The following is a 24,148-nucleotide window of genomic DNA, read 5'->3' on the forward strand; positions in this document are numbered from 1 at the left end:
TTTTTTCATGTATATCTCGGATCAACAGCAATTCCAATGTATATTTTCATGTATATCTCATAGTGCATACTAGGTAACTACTCTCGTCCCAGGGACTTTGGGGGATTAAGTCATCCTAAAAGACGTATTTATTAGACACGACACACAAACAGAGTCATAGTGAGAGAGATATCCAAAAAGCTGGGTTGATCTACGTTCACATAGAGTGGCGCGCCACTCTAAGTGAACCTAGATCAACCCAGCTTTTTGGATATCTCTATCACTATGACTCTGTTTGTGTGTCGTGTCTGTGCGTGTGTCGTATATATATATATATATATATATATATTATTTGAAAAAAACTACGTTTTCTAAAGAGTTAAAGAGGCTGAGTTACAAGGTCGAACCTTAAAACGTACAGGGATTAGGAGGCACAGTTGGGGGGCTGCCGCCCCCAAACCCCCGCTTTCGCAGCCTTTAAATAAAAAAAAGTTTTTTAAACTGAGAGTAAGGAGCGACATTAAATCTTAAAACGAACAGAAATTATTCCGTATATGAAAGAGGCTGTGCCCTCCTCAACGCCTCGCTCTTTACGCTAAAGTTTTTATTGTTTAAAAAAAGAGTTGTGAGAAAGTCAAACTTTAGCGTAAAGAGCGAGGCTTATCCCCCAGGAAAGCTTATCCTCTAAATTTCAGCCCGATCAGACAACGTTAAAGGGGGGTTGTGGTGGGAAAAATTAACATGGGCTAATATAGGAAAACAAGGTTTTTCGTACCTGTAAATTCGGGGGATAATATTTTGGGTCTGAAAATATCAAAACGCCCTTACAGGTCAAAATCTACTTCGACTGAGTCCTCATTCAACCTGATTCGTTGCCAACTGTGGCCTGTAGGCGTGGCTAAGAAAAAAAAAGAAATGATGATGAATTTTAAGTGGCTATATTTGGTTTTTTGAAAACAGGGAAGAAGTGATCGGATTGAGCTGAAATTTTGAGGATAAGCTCCCGGGCCCTAGGAAAGCTTAACCTCTAAATTTCAGCCCAATCGGACAACGTTAAAGGGGGGCTGTGGTGGGAGGGTCCAAACTTCCGGCCCAGTTTACCCCATGAAGATAAAGTCGGAGGAGGATGAAATTTTGCAAGTTTCTTAGTTTGAGCTTGGGCTACAAAATGCAATTACCGCCGTCTCTCTGCGACCTCTAGGACCTGAAATCGCTTAACATTGTGGTGGGTCGCCTCTTTATAGAGGCACAAGTGTGCCTCCTTGATATATATATATATATATATATATATATATATATATATATATATATATATATATATATATATATATATATATATATATATATATATATATATATATATATATATATATATATATATACATATATATATATATATATATATATATATATATATATATATATATATATATATATATATATATATATATATATATATATATATATATATATATATATATATATATATATATATATATATATAAATCAGAAAAAACCTTGGGATTTTCACGATCCGTCTTATAAACTCATGTAGTTCACCCATTTTTGCCTTTTTAAGCCCCCCCTCCAACAAAAAATTTCCATCGCACGTGCCTGGTGATGTAAAACCTACACTCTGACATTTCTTCATCTTAATTGACTTTAGAAATTTCATGCAAAATATACGAGGCAATCAGGTGTTACAATCCTTTTGTTTGTCTGAGTTTAGCATCCAATTTTTTTTTTAATTATCAACGACGCATTTCAAATAATAAACCCCAGGAACCTAACACCCACGAAAATCTAAAAAACCTAGGTCTGAAAACCCTAAACAGCTAATTAACTATTCTAATTAATGATTTCAGGCACGTAAAACCACAAAATACTAAAGTTAACTTCTCAAATAATAAACCCCAGGAGTCAAATACACACGAGTAACTGTTCTGAGACCTTTAAGACACTTGAAATGCTCGTCTCAGATAATCCTTTAACCCTATGATCCTTTAACTTTAATGAGTTTCCGAAAACATTGAAATATGTAAAAAAAAAGAATTTTGACCACAAACCAGAATTAAAAACAAAAAAACTCCTGCTTCCCTTAAAAAATAACCTAATCCTCTAGCCCTGTGCACCTTTAACCTTAACGAGTTTCCAAAAACATTGAAATATGTAAGAAAAAACCTAATTTTGACTGCAAAACAGAATAAAAAAAAAAACTTCTGCTGCCCTTAAAAATCACCTAATCCTTTAACCCTGTGCACCTTCAACTTTAGCGAGTTTCCGAAAACTTTGAAATATTTCAAAATATAGAATTTTGACCATAAGATAGAATAAAACAAAAAACGACTGCTTCCCCTAAAAAATCACCTAATCCTTTAGCCCTGTGCACCTTTAACCTTGGCGAGTTTCCGAAAACATTGAAATATGTAAAAAAAATAGAATTTTGAGCACATAAAACGGAATAAAAACAAAAAAAACTTCTGCTTCCCTTAAAAAAAAAATCACCTAATCCTTAAACCCTGTCTACCTTTAACCTTAGCGAGTTTTTCGAAAACATTGAAATATGTAAAAATATAGAATTTTGACCATAGAAAAGAATAAAAACAAAAAAAAAACTCCCGCTTCCCTTAAAAAATCACGTAATCCTTTAACCCTGTGCACCTTTAACCTTAGTGAGTTTACGAAAACATTAAGATATGTAGAAATATCGAATTTTAACTACAAAAACCGATTAAAAAAAAAATCCTACTCCTCTTAAAAAACGCTTGATCCTTTAACGTTGCATACCTATAACCATAGCGAGTTTTCCGAAAACATTGAAATATGTAAAAATATAATCAAATCTAGAGTGAAATTCGAGTTGCATATGCTCGATATTATCCGTTCGAACTTGAGAAACATTTAAGTATATCTTTTGTCGATTGAAATGATAATGATATCAGTACCCTTTATATCTAAAATATAATGTATAAAACATTAAAAAAGCAAGATGCAAGATCAGTTTGGTCTCCTGAATAAAACTACGAATAGAAGAATATATCGAGTAAAACTTGGCGAATCCCCCCATTTCAATTTTAAGGCCAACATTTTCTTGTCAGGATTCGATGAGATTCATCACTCTTTATTTATGTAGTGCTGTAATTGTTTTGAGACCTTTAAAACACTTGAAATGCTCGTCTCAGATAATCCTTTAACCCTATGCACCTTTAACCTTAGTGAGTTTACGAAAACATTGAAATATGTAAAAAAAAAAAAATAGAATTTTGACCACAAAACAAGAATAAAAACAAAAAAAACTCCTACTTCCCTTAAAAAAATAATCTAATGCTGTAGCCCTATGCACCTTTAACCTTAGCGAGTTTCCAAAAACATTTAAATATGTAAAAAAAGAACAGAATTTTGACTACAAAACAGAATAAAAATAAAAACCTCCTGTTTCCCTTAAAAAATCACCTAATCCTTTAACCCTGTTTGCCTTTAACCTTAGCGAGTTTCCGAAAACATTGAAATATGTAAAAATATAGAATATCTGGAACAATGGGGATTACTTGCTTTATCTATCCCCCTCCCGTTGCGCACCTATATACAGTATTTTTCCACGGAAGCTTAAAAAGAGTTTTGAGACGCTTTTTAAAATTTGATTTGGCGAATTTATGACGCGTTTTGGTCTTCAAAAAGGGGGGCGCAGAGTCTCTCTACTTTTGCGGTTGAAAACCAAGAATCTACATGGAAAGCTTAAAGTCTGCTAATATTAAAAAAAAAACTTAACTATTTCTTGCCAAAAATGATTCCTTTCATCCTTTCTCCCTGAGAGATTTGTACAAACTTTCCTATGGACAAAATATCTGCAGGCAACCTAGGACGGGAAGTAAAACAGTGGAGAAGTTTGGATTTAGTTCGCTAAAATTTGGTAGACTAGTGTATTTTTCTAGAAAGATAATACAAATACGAAGTAGACTAATAATAAACACAAAAATAATAAATAGTAGATAATAAATACAAAGTAATGATAGTAATTGATTCACATTTTCTTTTGAGAAGTTTCAATTAAACTAGACATTAATATCATTTTCCATTTTCACTTTTTTTTGTCACTTCTATCTTGATGAACGATCACGAACACCACTTTTTTAAGTGGGTGGAATCGAGAAGTACACAACCAATATGCGAATTAAGTGTAAAATATAATAAAATATTGAGGAAAAACATAAAAGATGTTTAAATTTGTTAGGGTGGTGGCCGAACACTCCACGTCTCCATTTATGATGTTGATGCTCTATTACAACATGTTGGGTAGCACGAGAACACGCCAAGGGCCCCATGCGGCCAGCAGCTTATCCGTGACTGGTTTATATTGAGATTTCATTATTAAATTAGTTCAATAGGTTTGCGAAGTCAAGCATGTTACAACACAAACTTTTCGCAACAAATTGTAGATATGAATTTGCAAACAGGTGTAATATAGGGAATTCCCCCACAGTGATTAGAGCGACCTTTCTCGGAAAAACTGTAGAATAATAACGAATATCAGTTTTTAGGAGGGTTTCGCCCACCCTCCTTTAGGAAAGATGCACCATCTAATGGTCAGACCTGCGTTACTTGTAATAGATTATTTTATAGCTCGGCTTTAAGATTTAATATGCTGATTATCACTACTTTTATGGAAATTTTAAAAAGTAAATATCCTCTGCTATCCATAAAAATTAAACATTCTTAATATAATATGTCTTAGTGATATGATAGGCTGTATATTCGTCTGGCAAGCCATGGGGTTGCATTTAGTTATACGCTGTAAGTCCCTTGGCTGCCCCCTCAAATACTTCGTTGTGTGGTTGTTTCTGCCGTCCCAATTGCTTCTAGTAATTTTTATTAGCCATTTTCTGGTATTTTGTAGAAATAAACCTGGTAATTACCACAGATATGCTACTAATAATCTGTGGAATTATGTTAATAGGGGGGGGAGGGACTGTCAGATATAAACAGATTACAAAAGCTGCGTTTCAACATCAAAACAAGTACAAAAACGCAATAAAGCTGTTGAACACGAATGCTGTCCATAGTTATTTCATAAATGAAAATAATTGAAAATTTTAGCTTTTTTCCTTGGAATTTTTGTCATTTGTGTCCAAAATCATCCAACAACTTTCTCAAACAACGTTTCGAATTGTTAGCGAATTTCAAAAACAGATATTATCAACAATTTTCGGTTAGTTTGCAAAAATACAAGTAAAAATGTTAGTAAAAATTGCTCGCGTTAGGACAATAGGAACTTTCCTATAGCGCTACAGTTTACACTGGAAATTTCAAAGTATGAACACTGATAGCCAAGAATATTTAACTCTTGGTTTAAAAGCCTACATATTCACCTCTTTTTCACATGATTTTGCCAGTGACAGGAGAATCATTATTAAGTAGATCCTCATACCCTATATACGTTTCGTCCTATCTATTACCATGTGTCCAAGGGGGTAAACTCCAGGAAACAAACACTCACGAAAATCTAAAAAACCTAGGTCTGATTTCTATGTTTGAGATGAATAAAGCTCTTTAGCAATTGACATGTAAAAATATGTCACGAGGTGAAACCGAATTATCATGTATATTTGGACTAATGAGATGCGAGTCTCTTCTAGGTGTGAGAAATTTACGTCTAAAAAACCGGTAGTTTCTTGTTTACATGTGATATCTATCTAATATTCTAATTTAAGGAAAATCGTTACTTGTCAATCGCGGAGATAAATATTCTGAGGCCTTAGTAATAAAGATAGTTTTTATTAAATATAAACCAGGGCGTCTTGGGTATGTGTTAATATATTCAGTTTCTTTAGTATAAAATCTAGTTTCAATTTGGAACTTTATACAGTTTGAATATCCATTCTATCGATATAACTTCAAGGATGTATGGTGTTTTCGATTGAGAATACATTGGCTTGAAGAAATCGGCATGTGGAGTGATTTTTGAATGTGCGTTTCTACTGTTGACTACAGATCGTCAAGAAGTCTCTTGTTACCACTGGTATATAAACTACAATATGTATGAGTACAATGAAGACAGGTGGCGCAATACACTATACGTTATAAACAAAATAGGTTTATATAATAGAATGATTCTTCCATCCTATAACAAAGGGAAGGATTTATCCTATGTACAAGAGGAAGTTAGAGAGATATGCTGTTTTTTTGGCGTAACAGCACTGTACACAAAATGGAATGTGCCCATTGATAAACTTTTAATCGAAAATGCAAATCAGATATACCAATATTCAACTTGGAAGATTTTAATTGTGAGGTATTTCCGAGTAAAATACACAACCCAGAGGACGAGATTCGATTTTTTAGCAAATGGGTACCAATAGATATTCCTTCTTGGAATATGTGTGTGAGAAATCCTAGAAAGAAGAAGAACAAACAAAACCGTGATATAGATTGGAATCACACTGAGTGGATGACAAACAATGATGAATTTTTACAATAGTCATCACACCCATGACTACCCAACGGTCTTTTTAAAGACCACCAATTCTATAAACACTTCGTAACCATGGTAATATGATTCTTTTAGTTTCAATGTTTGAAGCTAGCTTCAGCTGAAGCTTAGGATAGTAGCGAACACCCTACTGTAGGGACTCATTTGAACGACAATTAAAAGTTCTAGTGCCCTGTTTAAGTGACCAATAAAAACTGAAGGGGGCAACTATGCCCCATTCAATGCTCAATGTTTCCCAAAGTTACACGATCCAAATTTTTAGAAAGCCATTTTGTTCAGCATAGTCGAAATATCTAATAACTATGTCATTGAGGATGACTCAATCTCCCACAGTCTCCAGGGGAAGGGCTGCAAGTTTTGAACTTTGCCCATTGTTTACATATAGTTTTCGTTATTGGGATGTATACAGATGTTTTCAGGGCGGACTTTTTCTGATGGGGGAGGGGGTCGGGGGAGGAATTTACGTGGGAACATCTTTCCATGGAGGGATTTTGTATGGAAGAAAGGGATTGTCCATGAAGGAAAATCCCCACTCTTTACGCTAAAGTTCTTTAGAACTTTCAAAAGAGATATCTAAAGTTTTGAAAGTTCTCTGTTGAAACTTCTTTAGTACTATCAAAGAGAGTAAGGAGTGACCCAGCTCAATAGTAATCGAAACTCTAAAAAACGGAATTTTGATACCAAAAGATACAGCAAAAGAATTAGATTTGTGTGTTGATTTCAAATAAATAAGTTGCACCAAGTTTAGTTATACCCGTCAAAAGTTAGGCGCCTGAGAAAATTTGCCACATTTTCAAAAAAAGTGGGAAATACCCTCTAAAAGTGGCGGACTTTTTCTGATGGGGGAGGGGGTCGGAGGAGGAATTTACGTGGGAACATCTTTCCATGGAGGGATCCAAGTTCTTTAGTGCTATCAAAAGAGAGTAAGGAGCGACCCAGCTCAATAGTAATCGAAACTCTAAAAAACGGAATTTTGATACCAAAAGATACAGCAAAAGAATTAGATTTGTGTGTTGACTTCAAATATATAAGTTGCACCAAGTTTAGTTATACCCGTCAAAAGTTAGGTACCTTGAAAAAATTTCCCACATTTTCGAAAAAAGTAGAAAATACCCTCTAAAAGTCGTAAGACATTAATAAAAAATCACACTATCATATTCAGCATATAAGAGAACCCTACTGCAGAAGTTTTAAGTTCCTATCTGCAAAAATATGGAATTTTGTATTTTTTTGCCAGAAGAAAGATCACTGATGCGTGTTTATTTTATTTTTTTTTCCCAGGGGTGATCGTATCGAACCAGTGGTTAAATGTGAGAGGATACTCACTCTCTTTGAAAAGATGTATACGTCTCGTAGAAATGTTTACCTATAGGACCGGTAGAAATATCTTCCTATAGGACCGGTAGAAATGTCTTCCTATAGGACTAGTAGAAATATCTTCCTATAGGACCGGTAGAAATGTCTTCCTATAGGACCTGTAGAAATGTTTAACTATAGTACCTGTAGAAATGTCTTCCTATAGGACCGGTAGAAAAGTCTTCCTATAGGACCGGTAGAAATGTCTTCCTACAGGACCGGTAGAAATGTCTTCCTATAGGATCGGTAGAAATTTCTTCCTATAGGACCGGTAGAAATGTCTTCCTATAGGACCGGTAGAAATGTCTTCCTATAGGACCGGTAAAAATATCTTCCTATAAACATTACACCCTACTTTAAATTGAAAATAATGTTCAAGCATCACTTGTGTATTATACAGACCACATCGGAGAGGTAAAGCTAGGCCAACTCACAATTCCATTCCATTGTCGTTAGCCATTTTAATAGACTGATGTTGTTTCAAATTTATAACAAATTACCTGAGTTAACAACCCCATCGGGGTTACCTTAACTGCTAATCAGTTTAATCCTTTTTTTCTCCACCTTCATACAATCCAATCACTAATTAGAATCATTCACACTCCTATTATTCAAAACATTAATTAATATCGTTCATAGTGTTCAATTTGCGAATTCCTTATCCCTTTTTGCAAAAATGTCAATCAAAACAATTCCTAAATACGCAATTTGACAATCTCTAGTTTTTGATTTAAAAAAAAACAAAAACAAAAGCAAACAAAAACAAAAAAGTAAAGTGTAATACTCAATCTCTTTGAAAAACAAAACCGGACTACACCCACCAAACCAGACTATACCCACCAAACCAGACTATACCCACCAGAAACCTGTCTGGTTGGCCTTGATAGGTCAATAACCCAAGTAGCACAAGATGGACCGGAAGTATAATGCCATGTGAGGGAGTTCTGAATCTCTTTGAAAAGGTGTAGAGGCGTACGCAAATAACATAGAGATTGCTATACGTCTCCGTAAATTCCATAGGTACTTACTACTTGGGTTTGACACACATGACCGTATTCAGGGGAGGGGTTTGAACCCCCCACCCACATTCACTAAAAGAAAGTGCTTGTCCACTCGTAAAAACAAAATAAAAATGAATAAAAACACATTTTTGATTTTTTTGTAACCCCCTCCCAAAAAAAAATCCTGGATACGGTCCTGGTTTGAGCAGGAGTGGATCCAGGATTTTTTTAAGGAGGGGGGGCGCAAAATAGGTTGATCTGATAAAATTACGTTAGGAGGAAGTTTATTTAACGCAAACTTGCGTTAATTAAGTAAATTACACTACTTTAGACTACGTTAGGGGGCTCTATCCCTCCCCTGGATCCGCCACTGGGTTTGAAGTTAAAATAAGGCCAAATTTCTCAAAGCTAATCACATTCGCCAAGAAGTAAAATGACGTTCAGTAGCCTTGTTTTGTAACTTAACCCTCGACACGATTTGTACGAGTTTGAGGTCAGAACGAATTTAAATAATATCTAACCTATTTTGGTATTTTTAAATAGACAGGAAGTGACTGCCAAATAGTGAATAAATTATTAACCTAGTTTCATAACTTAACCTAGAATTTGGGTGAAATTGGAACATGATAAATAAAATCTTTCCTGTTACTTTTTTTGCTTTGTTTTTTTTGTATTTTTCATTAGTGTCAGAGCGTCAGAGCTGAAACACAGTGACAATTTTGTAAAGACCTTTTGGAATCGGAACCCTCGATTAGATTATTTGGGTAAGACTTTGGACTACAGTTGTCATAGAAAAAATCAGAAGATTGGATTGATGATATTTATGAAATGGAAGAACTAAAATCAAATCTTTCCACCTACAAATTGCAACTAGAACAGGTTGAAGCAGCTCTTACTGCAGACGAAAATAACCAAGAACTTCTCAAGCTTAAACAGGATTTGACAGAAGTTATAGCTTTGACTTTGGAATTAATCAAATCTCAGTTGGACACTGAAGAACTTGAAGAAGAAGTACAATCTGAAAAACTCACAAAATGGCTAAGTAATGAAGGACCTGTTTCTGCATTAACTCCAATAGAAGAATGGAAAGTCGGTGATGAGGTATCAGCTCCATGGAGTAAAGACTCTCAGTTCTATAATGTAACAATCACCAACATACTCGAGTATGGAAAAGCTGAAGTGAAATTCGTTGGCTACACCCAAAAAGAGACTGTTCCACTCGTCGTTCTTCGAGAGCCCAATGGCAAGAGAGGAAGATGCAGAAAAGAAGAAAAAGACGGCTGCTCAGAAAGAATACCTGAAAGCAAGAAAGTTGAAGAAACAGGCTCGCTTTCAAGAAATGATAGATGCTAGAGAAAAAGAGAAGTCTAAATGGCGGTCCTTTGCTACAAAAGCATCGTCAAAGTTTTTTGCTACAAAGAAGTATTTTTGCTACACCTGAAGCTGCTGATGGAAGAGTTGGTGTTGGAACTTGTGGAATTGGAGGAAAACCAATGACAGAATATACGCTGGCAAAAAAGAGAAGGAAAGGAATGATATAATTACTTTGGTGCATTTTATCTGTGATTTATAATGAAATTCAATACAATATTTTGTCTTTAATCATAAAGTTACGAATGTCTTTTTTCGTGTTTTTTTTCTGTTGCGGGATGGGCTGGAATTTTTTTTTCTCGGGAAGTTCATATCCGTCTATAAACTTCGAATTCATTTGTATGGTAAGGGTGATTTTTCAGGCTGAATCGTCCGCAAGATATTCTACGGGGAGGGGGATTTTCAGTGAGGATGGAATTTGACAGGAGGGGGTATATTTCATTGAGGGTGAGCCAGATTTACCTGCATTATTCGAAAAACGAACAGAAGTTAAATAAAACGAACAAGTCTTTTTTTAACTGATAGTAAGGAGCAATATTAAAACTCAAACCAAACAGAAATTAGCTGAATGTGATGGTGTAATTTTCGTTGAAGTTAATTAAAAATGCAAAATTCCACATTTTTGCAGATAGGAGTTTGAAGCTTCTTTAATAATGTTCGTTGATAAGCTGAATCTGATGGTGTGATTTTCGTAAAAGTAAATTTGAAAAATTTGCAATTAAAACAAAATTCTATTGTTTAAAGAACAAGAACTGTGAGAAAGTCTAGCATAAGCGTAAAGAGTGAGGCGTTTAGAGGGGGATATCCCGTTTCATTTACGGAATATTTTCTGTTCGTTTTAAGTTTTAACGTCGTTCCTGACTTTCAGTTAAAAAAAAACTGCTTTTTTTTTATGTCATTTGTGAACGTTTTTTAATTAATTCAGGTTTTGATTTTGGCTCACCGTGCATGAATAATTAAAACGAAATTTGCATATTAATTTTACTTTTATTTGGTTAAATGGCTTTCTCGAAACTTGCTGAATTTTATTTACGAACGTTTTTATTAGTAATAAATATACGTAGCTTACCAATTAACTTACGTAACGAACTTCTATATTCATGTATTTTTAATACTTATATTAGGGGGTTCGTCTCCTCGTCAATACCACGCTCTTTAAGCTAAAGTTCGATTTTTGTTCCAATTCTTTAAAAATGATCCCTTAATCACAAAGGCCGTTAATTAGAATAAATAGCTCTTATAAAAGTACTAAAAAATCTTTGGCTTAAAGAGCGAGGCATTGACTAGAAGATACACTGATCATAACGAGTAAATGTAATCGAAAGTAAAAAAAAAGTGTCCTTCTTCAGTTTGCTTGTTTGTTGTTGTTTTTATAATTTTAAGAAGCAGAATTTTTCTAAGTTGAAGCATGAACACTGGGTTTTAAAGTGAAAAACTAATTATTAGACAATTTGCACATCTCAATACAGGTATTCTTGGTTCCGAAATTTAATTGAGGTGTCTCTGCGGCTTGAAGTTGTAAAAAAGAGCACAGTTTATTCTTTTACGCACCAAGATTCAATATAAGCACACTTTGCCTCAGAATTTATTTGTCTGAAAATTCCCCTTTGTCCAGTCAACTTACCCAAATGTTTCACGCCCATTGGTGAAAAATCAGGTTCTTCTCATTTTGAGTTCTCACAAACCGATACAATCCTTTTTCAGAATATTTGATATCTTTTTCAAATACTCTTTCCCTCTTAGGCCTGCTTGGCCATGTATACATACTCAATAAAATGATAGCCGAGTAGGAGACAAAGCAAATTCAGGACCATTTGGGGCGTCATGAATCTACACAGCGATATTTTCCGTAGCTTTTGTCTCCATTGCTGTCGGTCCCATTGTCTTTGATCACATATTCTGTAAATGTAAGGAAATATGAGGAAAAATTCATCTGCCCAGTTTCAAATGTTAAATATCAATTTTGCTAATTTAAAAATACTTTTGTATTCATTTTAAGCCTTTTAATTTAAAAGCCTATATCAGAGACGGAAAAATTGATGATATTTGGGCTGTGCGAACCATTATGGCTACAATTATTTTCAAATTTGTTTTCTGCATAGGAGTCTCGATTGCCAAGAAACTTATGTGTATCAATTTTTGTGTTTCCTGAGTATTTTTGTTTTTCTTGGTCTAGAGTAGTAACAAATTTTCAAGGTCAAGTAACCGGAATGAAAAAAAGTATTATGAGTCCTAGCCGATCGGTAAAAAATCTTCTTTCATTTTTCATGTGAAACAATATTTGTTCGAAGTTTTGTTGTTGTGCAGAAACGGCTTTGGCGAAATAGCTCAAAGATATCTGTTTTAGGTTTTTAAACAATATGTAGAACGAATCTTGAATGTTTCTTGAACGAATCCAAATTTAAAAGGCAAAAAGGGTGCTGTTGTTTTAGACATATTTCCGACAAAAAAGCTGGTCGGACAACCAAGAACACACATGCCCATCTTTAGCAATAAAACTTCTGTGTGAGCCATGGGGGATTTAAATAATTTACGGATACTGACCTTGCTGCTGTGGGGTTGATGTCGACGCTAGTTCCACCCTATTTTTTTAATCAGGGTCAGTTTGACCAAAGCTCTTATTTGATACACGCCTCGAGCCGCTAAAAAGAACAAACCATCTTTTTTAAATACTGCTTGAAACTTGCATCCATAAGCTACATTTTTGCATAATTAATGATTCACAAGAAAAATATTGTACTCCTTTATAAGAATGAATAGATGAATATTGAAACACGTGTCTTAATTCCAAAATGTCAGGCTTCTTAGTACGAAGCTAATAATTAGCCCAGTGTAAAATAATAATATATTTGAGTTACAATAATCGTTGTTTTATGTAAATAGGGTGTACTTGCAATCTGATATCTGTTTAGAATAGATTAATTAAAAAAAAACTCCGAAAAATAAGTTTTTCAAAGAAAAGTAAAGGCCATTTTAAACTTAAGCTCAGGAGATATGAATACCTGTTAAAATTCAAACTCAAAACGACCAGAAAATACTATTAAAGAATAAATGAAACCCAAAACGAACAGATATTAAATAAATAATAATATCAAAAAACATACAACAATTAATAATATAAATTAATAAATAAATCTTAAAGCGAGTAATGCTTATATTTAATATGAAAATCAAGCTTAAAACTAAAAAAAAAACAGTTTGCTAGTGAAGTATAAATGAAACTTAAAACGAACAGAAATTAAATAAACAATCAATGCGAACAAACATACAATATATATTAATGTAAATGAATAAATAAATCTTAAAACGAGTGAAACTTAAATTTAATATGCAAATCAAGTTTGAATCGAATAAAAATAACTACCAACAAGAATTTGGGTATCCCCTCACTGAAGAAGCCTAAAACCTACTGCGTCATTGGCGCCTTACTGAAAACTATATGAGTCTTGAACAGTTTTGGAAAGTATAAACAAAATCAAATTGAATATTAGATATATAATGATATTAATTGTTGAAAGATTCATCAGTTCAAGATTTTTTTCCACTGTAATTCTTATTTTCATTTTCAATGCTGTAAGAACTGGAAAAGAATAAATTTGTAATATAAGAGTAATTCGTCTTGACCAATCTTGGAAAGAACTGATAAATTAAACTGAATATTTGATGTATAATGATATTAATTGCTGAAAGCTCATCAGTTCAAAATTTTACTGTAATTTTAATTTTATTTTCAAACTCCGAAAAATAAGTTTTTCAAAGAAAAGTAAAGGCCAATTTAAACTTAAGCTCAGGAGATATGAATACATGTTAAAATTCAAACTCAAAACGACCAGAAAATACTATTAAAGAATAAATGAAACCCAAAACGAACAGAAATTAAATAAACAATCATAGCAAAAAACATACAACAATTAATGATATAAATTAATAAATAGATCTTAAAGCGAGTAATACTTAGATCGAATATAAAAATCAATCTTAAAACGAAAAAAAAAATAGTTTGCTATTAAAGTATAAATGAAACTTAAAACGAACAGAAATTAAATAAACAATCAATAGGAACAAACATACACTATATATTAATGTAAATGAATAAAAAAATCTTGACACGAGTGAAACTTAAATTGAATATGCAAATCAGGTTTGAATCGAATAAAAATAACTACAAACAAGAGTTTGGGTATCCCCTCACTGAAATTGGCGCCTTTCTGAAAACTATGTGAGTCTTGAACAGTTTTGGAAAGTATAAACAAAATCAAATTGAATATTAGATATATAATGATATTAATTGTTGAAAGATCCATCAGTTCAAGATTTTTTTCCATTGTAATTTTTATTTTCATTTTCAATGCTGTAAGAACTGGAAAAGAATAAATTTGTAATATAAGAGTAATTTGTCTTGGATAATCTTGTAAAGAAATGATAAATTAAAATGAATATTTGACGAATAATGATATTAATGGCTGAACCCTCATCAGTTAAAAATTTAACTGTAATTGTAATATTTATTTGCAATATTCAGTACACAGGAAAATATTTGTAATGTAATTCGTTTTCAGTAAAGTGCAAATGACGCAGTAGGTTTTAGGCTTCTGCAGTGAGGCGATATCCAAACTCTATTATAACATTATTTGCCATGTCTTCCTAATGTCTTTACCACATGCAGAGAATTTTCTATAATAAAATAACGATTTGGCCTTTCGGCAAAGCGAATTGTAAACTCTTCTATATGCTTTGAAAAGTTGAAGTCGAGAATCACGAGAAGATGGCTTAGAGGACCTGTAAGCCTTTCAAAGATTATTTTTCTTCCTCCAATTTTTAAGAGTCCTTGAGTCATCAAAGGATTCAAAGGGGTTATTCTTTTCGATGCCGGATTCGACTGGGACGCAACACATGTATCCAAGGTAACTTCTTCCAAAGAATCATAAAAAGAATTAAACAAAGAATCTAAATCAGACTTAATTTCAGAATACTTCACAACAAATCCGGCAACCCTGACCTAAGATGATGCAAACCCTGATCATTAAATTTTAAAGAGGAAAAACCAGCTCCTTGGTTCCTCCTTGGCAACGCATCGGAAAAATCGTGGAAAAGACAAGAAAATTGTCTGAGATATCACTCGTCAACATAAAATTTTGCACCAAGGTCAACGATGAAAAAATATTATCAAGCAAAGAAGCAGTAGTGTTAGTAATGCGAGTTGGAATGCATGCAGAAGGTAATTTTCCGCAAGCGAGCATTGTTGAAAGAAAATCCAAGGACGAGGATGACCTCCGTTAGCACAAATTAAGGTTGAAGTCACCCATAACGACAAGTTCACATGAATGAAGTTGGATTATTTCCAAAAAATCATCAAGAATCTGAAGGAAAGAGGGAACAGACCCACTAGGAGACCAATATATATTACCAACAATCAAACTTTTAGCTTGGGTTTTAATCTCGATAAATATAGATTCAAAAATTCCTTCTTCATTTCTTGACAGGTCACGTCTAACAGAGCACGGAAGACATTCCGAAACATAAACAGCAATGCCATTTCTAATCCTCTTTCTCTGATCTCAACATTCCATCTTGTGCCCAGAGAGATGCAATACGCATTAATTTTTCGAATAAAGGAAAGTTTCACAAGGACCAATAGAATAAGTATGACCCCACGCACTATTTTTTTAACTCATCAAATGAAGAACAAAGGCCTTGTACATTAAGCTGAAGCACAGAGAAACTACCATCTCGTTTGGATACTCGACCTAAATCCAATACATATTTACTACTAACTGAAAAATGGGGATTTGATGGTCATTTATTAGACTGACCTACTGAATTATTAATCAAACTAAGAAAATCTATTGGATTATTTTCAAATTGAAGCAGTCGCTCACCCAAGGAGGATATGTCACCCGAACTAGAGTCAAACAAAATCAAATTCGAAGAAATAAACTAATAAAGTCAAAACAATTAAATCTGAAATAAGGAATAGTGGAGAGGGAAAAAAACACCAAAAATATATAAAGAAAGAAAAAAAAGCAGGGAAACAAAGGGACAAAAAAAAATGAAAATTAAGTAGAGACAGAAGAATAAAAAAAAAAAAAAAAAAAAAAAAAGAAAACAAAAAAACAAACAAACAAATCATAACTTCTAATGCAATCAGCAATAGACCTTATTTTCTTTATTGCTGACCCTACACTAGGCTTTGCCAATATCTGACCCTGATCCACAGTTCATACAATTATCCCGTATGATCTTTCCCTATCTCACCCATTATAAAAACCCAGACCAAGGTGCGAGTGCTCCAGAGAACGTTTTTGCAGATAGAAACATAGGCGGCATCAGATCTTTTCACTGGTAGACAAGTCAGACTGTGATCTAATGGGAAACAAGTGGAAACCCGCTATTACGAATAATGCACTTTGTTGGAAACAATCAGAAACAGACTAACCCGCTAATGCAGAAAGAAGTGGGAGGAGCTTTTTGTTCGTACCGAGAATGAAGACCAGAAATGATCTGCGATAAGCTTACTGGATAATTATATGAACTGTGCCCTGATCTGACCACGCATTACGCTGACCGTACTGGTCTTTAGCTGACTCATATTGATAGTAACTAAATAAACAAGTTTTTTTAGCTGAAAGTAAGGAGCGACATTAAAACTTACAACGAACAGCAATTATTCTGTATATGAAAGGGGCTATACCCTCCTCAACGTCTCGCTCTTTACGCTAAAGTTTTTTATTGTTTTAAGAAATAAAGTTGTGAGACCGAGTCAAACTTCAGCGTAAAGAGCGAGGCGTTGAGGAGGGTACAGCCAATTTCATATAGAGAATAATTTCTGTTCGTTTTAAGTTTTAATGTCGCTCCTTACTTTCAGTTAAAAAAAACTTCTTTTTTTTAGTTCATTTCTGAACGTTTTTGAATTAATGCAGCTTTGATTTGAGCTCACCGTACATGAATAATAAAAACGAAATTCGCGTATTAATTTTCCTTTTTTGGGCTAATTGGCTTTCTCGAAATTTTGTTCTTACGTAACTTACGAATTAACTTACGTAACGAATTTCTATATTCGTATGTTTTTATTACGTATATTAGGGAGTTCGCTGCCTAATCAATACCTCGTTCTTTACGCTAAAGTTCGAATTTTGTTCGAATCACAAACCTATGAATCGCAAAGACCGGTTAAATAGAATATAAATCTCTTTTGAAAGAACTAAAAAACTCTAGCGTAAAGAGCGAGGTATTGATTAGGGGTTGAACCCCTTCATATACGTAATCATTTCTATTCGATTTAAGTTTTAATATTGCTCCTTATTTTCAGTTGAAAAAAACTTGTTTTTTTATTTAATTTCTGATCGTTTTTAAATAATGCTGGGAAATCTGGCATCCCCTTCATCGAAATGTTCCTTCCCCCAAGGAAATAACCTTCACGGAAAGATCCTCCCTCGTAACCCCTACTCCGACCCCGACCCCCCAAAAGAAAAAAATTCCTCCTGAAAACACCTGTATACTTCCCAATAACCAATATTATATGTAAACAAGGGGAAAAGCTTATAACTTGCGGCCCTTCCCCCAGGAACTGTAGGGTATTAAGTCATCCTTAAAGACATATTAATTAGATTTTCGACTATGCTGAACAAAATACCTATCTCAAAATTTTATTTGGGTGACTTCGGGAAAAAAATGAGCGTGGGAGGGGGCCAAGTTGCCCTGCAATTTTTTTGGTCAATTAAAAAGGGCACTCGAACTTTTTATTTCCGTTCGAATGAGCCCTTTCACGATATTCTAGGACTACTGAATCGATACAATCACCCCTGGGAAAATAAAAAAAAACAACAAAAAAACAAAAAAAAAAAAAAAAAAAAAAAAAAATTGGCTACGCACCCGTGATCTCTCTTCTGGCAAAAAATACGAAATTCCACATGTTTGCAGATGGGAGCGTGAAACCTCTATAGTGGGGATTTCTGATACGCTGAATCTGACGGTGTGATTTTCATTAGATTTATCTGACCTTTGGGGGGTGTTTCCCCCTTTTTTCGAAAATAAGGCAAATTTTCTCAGGCGTGTAACTTTCAATGGATAATACTAAACTTGATGAGACTTATATATTTTAAATCAGCATAAAATTCTGATTCTTCTGATGTATCTATTGGTATCAAAATTCCGTTTTTAGAGTTTCGATTCTTTTGAGAAGGGTCGCTCCTTACTTACAGTTCGTTACCACGAACTGTTTGATACTACGATCAACAGCTTTTAACTGTTTCAAAAGCTTTTCACCCTATCTGGAGCATCTTCATGTTATTATATACCACGAGTAACAGTTTTCAACCATTTCAAACTGTTTTCACTCCGGTTCAACTCATCACTAGCATTTATATCAGTTAGAGCCAAGCCTTGGAAGGGTAAAGGGCAAAGGCAATAAGAAAAGGGATGAACAAAAGAGCTAAAGTTAGCGAAAATCCCTCTGGACGAGGGAGAGGGGAGCACCTTTACATTTAAAGTGTAAATTCCGTCTCTTTTAAGTCTTAAGGTCAAGTTTACTTTTACTTAGAATAAATATTTTTGAATTCCCATACAAATAGAGAGCCGCAATATCTAAGCTTCAGAAAATTGTTTTATGTTTCATCAAAATTGTGTTTCTTTTCGAGCTGCATTCTCTTTTTAAACTAAACAAATATTTTCCTGCTAAAAATTGCTCAGTGTGTAACTTAAAGTTTAAATAGTGTAACGTAGGGCCTATTTGGAATTAGCACAAAAAGCAGACACTCTCGTTTGGAAGTCCTTAAAACCAGTCAAAAGAATTATAACCTGTGTATCCAGTATGTGAAGTCAGCTTTTAACGACGCCATATATTTGACTACATTTTCCGTCCTGTCAAGGACACCTTTTCTTGCAAAATTACTTAAAAAAAATATTAAAAAGCTTTCTAAACGTTTAAAACTTTGCTTGTGTCATTTTAGTTTCATGGATTACCGTAAGAAAAAATAAGCTTCAAATTATGACGAAAATTAAATCTTCACTAGTGGTTACTGGGGTAATATAAATGCTTTTCTCCTTTCCTTCCCTTTTTTTACTTATATTGCTTGACAACATAAAACATAAGTAGTAAGTAGTATAAAGGTTTGAACCCTACGCCTGAGGCATAGATATGTGTGTGTACTTTAAACGAATTGGGGTTACCAGGGTCATTTGCAAAGAGGTATCATTTCTATAGAAGGTATAGTAATTTGAAATATCATGTGGAATTTGCTTGAAGGTATATACTTTGCGTACGCGCCCGTACCAAACAGGTTTTTCTGGTAGACCTATTCTACAGGTCTTTACACCTTTGCCAAGAGGAGTGAGTATAACTTGATTGGTTATTAGGATTTGAATAAAAGGAATAGTTTTCTTTACAATTAATATTAGTAATATAATTTAATTCAAAGATAATAGATTATTTGCAAGGATTTTATTGAAAAAAAAAATGAATTGTGCATTTACATAATGGGAGATTAATGATGGAACTGATAGCAGCATCAGCAACGAGATACGAGTACCTAATTTATTTGTGGAAATAACCGCGGTCTGTAGACTATGTCTTGAATTGGATAGTATGTATGCTAGATACTTTATATCATTAAGCAAATTTAAGCAGGAGGAGCAACTATGATTTTCTTGAAAAGTGAATACTCTCCATATAAATAAACTTAGGTCAGCATTAGATGTCCTATCGAAATATATTGATGAGAAAAAAATGCATCAGTGAATATTATTATTGTAATTATGTTCAATAAAAATGTTTCTAAATTAATGGTATTTTTTTCTTTCTATAGTAGACAGGGGTATATTTTCTAGAGTATAAAAGAGAAATTCTGTTTAGTCTGAAGTTGGTTGTGAGAGATTAATGACTAAAAAAAAAATGGATAGATTCGGGAAAGATCGAGTCATGAGGAATCTAGTTCTTATGGAAAAACATTTAATTCTAGATGATGATTTTCTAGAGTTGTCTATTCTAAGGAAGATATTTTCTCGAGGAATGCTTGTCAATATAATGAAAACTGATTCTCCATCAGTAGACTATTGTATGAAGCTTCTACAACGTGATCCAACAGCATTTACACAATTTATTTATATATTGATCAAGACCCGACAAAATGATACTGTGGATATGCTTTTAAACACTAGTTTAGAAATTTTGGACTTTTTTTCCTAAGAAAGATGGTGCTCAAGGATGATTTACTCCTCTCTCTATCTCAGAAATTTTTTTTTTTTTGTTGCTAGCTCAGTTTCATTTTGGCAGTGAGAGCGTTAACATATTACAAAATGTTCCATACATGTCCGTTATGTATGTACACACAGGGCAGCTGGTCCTCATGTGAGAATTGCACAATGATTGAGGAGTATGATGAAAAGTGTGGATTATGCAACCCGTGTAAATTGCACAGAGGATATGCTGCACAAATTAAAGGTTGTAATTCCTGTCTTGAAGAGGTGCGTGACTCTCATCCTAGAGGTCACCTATGTTCCAATTTTCATTATGATAAATGCAAGCAGAGTGAGAGTAAATATCCCGGTATGATTGGAAAGAATCCTGACCATGATTTTAGTCTAGTGCTACGAGATTGGTATCGTCGCGGTTTTGGATTGTTTTTGAAGGAGGAGACAGGTCATCAATTCAACGGCTGGAACAACAAAAAAATATGGTTTTTATATCATAGCTGTGAAGATACTAAGTGTTATGATTATAAGCCTACTGATTTCTAGTTGGCTGTGACAGAATGTGATTCGCCACTTGAGGACACTGTATGTGAAATTGCTTCAAATAGGAAAATTGAAACATTTGAATTCTATAGAATGAATGAGAATAGTATCATTGACTATACAAAGAGATATGAAAAGAGAGAAGTCACACTCTACTGTCGAAAATTTGATCCCAACATTGCAATATATCAGGATCAGTACACGGTGAATTCAAATAATCTACCTACACTAATTGTTGTCACAAAATATCTAGCAGCGGATGAGATCTAAAGAGTAGAAAATTCGTTTTATCATGTATATAAATTTTTTTTTTATTAATAAAAAATTTAACATAAATCTTTAGAACATTTTATTCTTAGGTTACTAAAATCAATATTGAATACACTTGTAAGTATATTCTCCACTAGAAAGTCGTTCTATTGAGGTGAGTCAATGTAGATGTTGAGAAACTGGTTGTAGGTGTAGCCACGACATCTGAACATGAAAAAGAGTAGTACATGAAAGCCAGTTGTCTTAGTCGTTAAATCCTTTACTCTTCGTTGATTTTGAATAATGGTTTTCCCACTGATTTCAATAAAGTTGCTGATGTATTGAGCGTATAATTTATACGATAGGCTAAGAGGATCAAAAAATTAAATATTCTTCGATGTTTGAAAGATGCATAGCCAATGACCGGTCTTCAAAGTCGATCGACTGCTATTAACAATGACTAGGATATTGTTAACACTTGGAATTTTTTCAATGAAGTCCGAAGGTAGGCAATAGGCCTTGTACTGGGACATGTATGGATCCATACTAAATACGTTGATTATTTGGTTTGTGTTCATGGTGCTAGGTCTAGTAGAACACTGCCGTCGGGCGTGATTTCCCAATAGGTTTCAAATTGACTCAGTGATAGTAGCGTGATACTCTCAGTCAGAGCATTGGCAAATGTACACTCTAAACGTACATTCCCTGTTCGTACTATGGTCATATCCTGTGTGCCTGACAAATCCAAAACAATAACCCCATGATTTTTTGAAAACATTGAATCGGTTATTCCATTTTCAAATAGCTGAGACTCATGATCTAGGGATTGCATAGTCAGCTCGTACAGATTTATGTATGATTTTTTGTCAAATGATAGAGCATACAATGGAAAACCATTCATTTTATAAACGTGACTAGAGAGATCGAAAAAATTAAAATCGTGGGGGGATCCAGTTCAGAACCAAATAGTACTACCACTCTTTACAACGGTCAAAGGCAGTTTTCATTGCATTAATCCATTAATAAGTGATAAATCGCTATAGCTTCGAGAACCGACGACAATGTGACGTTGATTGGTGATAGTATGGGGGACAAGAAGTTTAATGTTGTTACCATTGGCTCTTAGCTTTTCCACTGCCAATGCAACAGAGCTCATAACTTGTTGTTTTCGGACATGGAGAATTGCCGATGTGATATTGACATTTACATCGGGTGCTACAGGAAGTGTGTTTCTCAAAATGAAATTCGATGGGGCCATCTGTAACTTTATGTCAATCTTGACATTGGGGGGTAGCCATTGGGATATATTGAATATCTCATGATTTAATTTTCCAACTAGGTGATACTCCTGGGTCACTGCAGTGGTCAACTCATCGTCAGTATCAACACCTGTTCGATATTCATAGCCCAACGATTTTCCTCTCATCTCCTTGTGCGCCTTTGGTGTCATCATCATAAATTGTACGTAGTTTGCATAGTTGGATAAATTATTGCTAGTGCTCACCAATGTTCCATTAATAAATACATTAATTTGCTTGAATAGGTTGTGTATAATACAGTTTTCATAGGAGAGAGACCATCGCCGGCATTCGGAGTTGTATTATCTGACTTTTTCTTCACCACAACATTTAAATCAATAAATGTTGACGACAAATCAATGAAATAGTCTTCATTGGAAAATATTTGAAAGTGTATATTTTCCGAGAGGGGTTGTTGGGGATGAAATTATTCATAGTAGCCATACTTGACGCTGACATCAACATTTTCAGCATTGAATAGATTCAATGAGGAACTGATTGATGGATATGATTCCTTGTGAGGTAGATAAGTCATCTTAAGAGAAGAACTCCTTCTTTGATCTAACAATCTTTTTCTGTTTCTTCTTCTGTTGCCGATTGGACTTCGTGGTTTTATTTATCAAAGTCCTTGTTGATGTCCTTTGCTTCCTGCCTGGCTGGAGACTGATGAGTGAATGACGCAAACGCATCCTTTTCACTCCATACCCATTGTGTCGAGATTTTAATTGTTCGCCAACCGCTCTAGCTGAAGATCTAATATTTTCCTTAACATTCTCCTTGAAATTCTCTCCCGACCCCCAGTCCTGTAGTGTTGAGGCAGCAAAATTCGAAGCAGCAGGTACAAGATATATTCTGGCAAGGGGTAGGACAGAACGAAATAGCCTAGCAAACCAGCTACCAAGACCATAGCCAGACATTTTAGTCCGCCCCTGGTAGTAGTCAAATCCATTGCCTATTTGACGTGGACTCAAAGCACCAACATAACAGTCAATATCGGGACAGACAAATGGAGTTCTTCTATTGTTCATTGTTTAGGTTATTGTACCGTCGTTGTCGTTGACAATGGGTCGAAAATGAGATGTAATAACAGCTAAGCCTTTTGAAATTTCTATTGGATAACCTAATTCAGTTATTAGTGTTAACTGACAGAGTTACAAATAGGAAGTGTTTACGGGAATATACTGAAGATGCTTTATATTGTAGTGGTGAACATGTTCTTGATTGGTTTTTAGTTCAAGAACTCGTAGGAGGGGAACATTTGAATTACCATCCCGAGATGTTTCCACAAATGAAGAGTAGAGAAATATACAAGTGTCTGTGGAGAAGCTGGGTGCATAGTCTGCATAGAAAACATGGTCACTACCACTGAAATTTTCTTTGTTAATAATACTGTTTTTAAAACCAATAAACTCACGTAAATTCTCATTGAGGAAAATTCTTTCATTCTCAAATTGATTGGTAATATAAATTCTCCTTTGTTCCGTCGAGTAATTGAAAGTGAAACCACCTTTTTTTCGACGTGCAATTTTTTTGTTGATAACTCGACACAGTTCATGCATGTTATTGTATTCCCTGTAGGGGATGTTAGCAATAGGGTACTGATTAGAGTCAAAAGTTGCCATTGCACCTTCATCACCGAATTCAAACGGTCGTATTTTTATTTCATATTTACGATC

The 24,148-nt window shown here is 34.2% G+C and overlaps 1 protein-coding gene and 1 pseudogene across 1 annotated transcript in view; both read left to right on the forward strand.

Moving 5' to 3' along the window:
• The window catches only part of LOC148955296 (parkin coregulated gene protein-like), a 63,565-nt gene that overhangs the window by 22,891 nt on the left and 16,526 nt on the right, over positions 1 to 24,148 (forward strand). The window lies entirely within an intron of this gene.
• Positions 9,652 to 10,364, forward strand: LOC148955297 (survival of motor neuron-related-splicing factor 30 pseudogene; annotated as a pseudogene).

The sequence above is a fragment of the Artemia sp. Qi Xiang Cuo genome, chromosome 2 (assembly GCF_049724085.1).
Source record: "Artemia sp. Qi Xiang Cuo chromosome 2, ASM4972408v1, whole genome shotgun sequence".
Classification (NCBI taxonomy): domain Eukaryota; kingdom Metazoa; phylum Arthropoda; class Branchiopoda; order Anostraca; family Artemiidae; genus Artemia; species Artemia sp. Qi Xiang Cuo.